General features: G+C 33.1%; 1 long non-coding RNA gene across 1 annotated transcript; it reads right to left on the minus strand.

Annotated features, from left to right (window-relative positions):
• Positions 1-1,811: 1,811 nt before the first annotated feature.
• Positions 1,812-2,469, minus strand: LOC109585870 (uncharacterized). The gene is made up of 3 exons (XR_002186700.1): positions 2,428-2,469; positions 1,887-1,971; positions 1,812-1,829 (listed from the first exon to the last, which is right to left on the minus strand). It is a non-coding gene; the product is annotated as an uncharacterized LOC109585870 (long non-coding RNA).
• Between the last annotated feature and the right edge of the window lie 342 nt (positions 2,470-2,811).

Consider the following 2,811-nt stretch of genomic DNA (forward strand, 5'->3'; position numbering starts at 1 on the left):
AATCAGTCTTGATGGGCAGCCACTTGACACATTTGATCCCACCTTTGCTATCACGAAATGGTTTGGTAGTGGGCTTTGATCCCATAGACCACAATTTATAAACTAGATAATGATTAGTATAAATTATTTCTTCTAAATATTGTCAAACATTAATATCAGTGTTGTTTCAGTTCATGATTGTCATTTTAGTTATACTTATGGTACTTTTGAACAAAGTATATTGAGTTCCATTCTAGTTATAGTAAAGCCTTGAAATGTTTATTTTAATTATAATTATGTGATATCATTTTCTTTTAGTTATAGTTATAGTTTTAGTTATAATAAGGCAGGCAAAAACAAGCAAGAAAGTCGTTGACTCAAAGTATTACCATAAACAAGCATGCCCCACTAACATAAGCACCATCTCCAGTGTCAATTTTGGCCTAATAAAGGTAGATCTCAGTTTATAAGTAGGTGTTGCTAGTACTAGCACAAAAATGTTAATAATATTTTAGTTATAGTTTTGACAAGTCATTTTAGCTAAAATTCTAGTTACTCTGACATCAAATGGAAAAATCATAGTTTAGTTAACAAAACTTGCATTTTGTTGTACTAAAATAGTTTTAATTATAGCTATAGTTAACTAATACAATACTGATTAATGTCAATGAATAATTAATAAGTTGTCCCGGACAAGTAAAAATTCGCTGTGTCTACAGTGCTGGTACCAGCAACCTGTAATTTGGTCATAAAGTGCCGGTATTTGCAAAAACATGTTCAATTTACTGCAGCATCACGTGACATGATAAAGATGGTGTCTAATGTTCCAGCTGATGACCAAGATCAACTTGACTGTACTATCGTTGTTGGTGATATATTTAAAACATGTGAAGCGCTAGAAAATTAGAGTAGAAGAAAACTCTCTATGTAGATTTTTGGAAGAGAGATGACAGGACTACTGAGACAGCTTGCCATCGAATGCCTTATAGATGCATGAAGGAAGATGTCAGGTACTATGAAATCAAATTGTGTTGCATTTATGGTGGGAGGCCATTTCAGCAGAAAGGCAGTGGTTTGCATAAGACTTCAAAAGTTTACGGTATATTTTAATCTAAATGATATTAACAAATAGGACTTTTAAGAAAGATTGCCCATCACATTTTTCCCTTAGACTTAATGCAACTGGAGATGCGTTAGACATTAAAAGTGTGTCTTTTGATCATAATCACGAGATATCTAAGGTAAGACATAATACTTGACAAATATGTTTCATCAGTTGTTTTAACACTGGATTCATTCTTTTTCAGCACCTCCCTCGACAACGTGCACTTTCTTCAGAAGTTCGCTCAAAAGCAGCTGCATTGTTAGCGATGAATCCTAATAAAAAATTGTTACAGCAAAGCTGAAACTACAAGGTTGTGCTGCTAAAAGATATTTCTAACATTGCTAGTAGTATGAAGACCTCTCAATTTAAGAATGATCTTGATATTGTTGTCGACAAATTAATTAGTAGACATGCTACATCTCTGATTTTTGGAATGGATCAAGTGAAAGGACCTTGCCTCATGAACAGCTTCATACTGCATGCCTTTGCTGCATATATAGTAGTAACAAATAATTATATTTAAAAATATTTCTTGGCAATTTAAATCAAAGGAATAAAATAAAAGAATACAACTGACAATATATGGTACAGCAATAATTTATTTGCACTTTTATACTGCATATTGCTTACTGAAGGTCATTTGCTGGACATTGCCAAATATTTCATTCAAACAATAATAATTATAAAAAACAAAATAATTTAATAGATAAGTATTTAGTCTTACTGCTGTCTTGACACCTTTGTCCTAAAACCACTGAAAGAAACATGACAAGGGAAATAAAAATTATGTACTGGAGCTTACTTGAATTATGCAAGACTCATTATGTGATGACATCAGTAGTACCTTGGTCCAATGCAAGATAGAGGTACATTGCAAGATTGAGGCACTAAAAGAAAAAAAAAGGGTAGAAAGAAAGATAAGTGCATAGCAATAAATTGTAATGATAATTCAAATTTAAAGTATAACCTGTTATTGTGGACAGTCTAAAATAAGGATATCTCCGTAATGAGGACAGGTAGTATCAGTCTCAATGCAATAGTAATGTGTATTAATGAACCTCTGAAATAAGGACACGCCTATAACGAGTACAGTTTTATTGGGTCCCAAGGTGTCCGGAATAGACAAGTTTGACTGTATTACAAAAGTAATGATTTTCAGTAATGGTAATGGCTGTGATAATTTGTTTATTTGAGACATAGTGGCAATGGCATTCATGCACATGGATATGTACCTGTGCCTTTACTGAATTAGTGAGTCAGTGTTATACATGTAGGCCTGTGACAACTACCATTACAATTACCCAGGAATCCATTGACTTAAATACATGTGCATTATCACTTACCATCATTATGCTTCAGCCAATGCAACACAGCATAAATGTTACTTCGTTGGACATATCCTAAATAATCAAATGTACATGGATTCAATAAGATACTATGCTCCCTCTCACTCTCAGTACAAGCACTATACACAAGAGCACTATTTCATGCATTGTGTCTTACTCTCATAGTTTCTTTAGTATTATATTTACATTCCTGTTCCCACATTGCAGCAAATGATAATGTCTGTGATATACCAATGTACTATAAAATAATAATAATAATAAAAGTTAGACATGTGCATACGTGTGTAAGAGGAGGAGAGAAAGGCAAAGGAGAGAAAGATGCACAAGGATAGGAGTCAAGGAACACAAACATGAGAAGACAGAAATATTGGAAATACATAC

This window comes from Amphimedon queenslandica, unplaced genomic scaffold (assembly GCF_000090795.2).
Source record: "Amphimedon queenslandica unplaced genomic scaffold, v1.1 AMPQUscaffold_12993, whole genome shotgun sequence".
In the NCBI taxonomy this organism is placed as follows: domain Eukaryota; kingdom Metazoa; phylum Porifera; class Demospongiae; order Haplosclerida; family Niphatidae; genus Amphimedon; species Amphimedon queenslandica.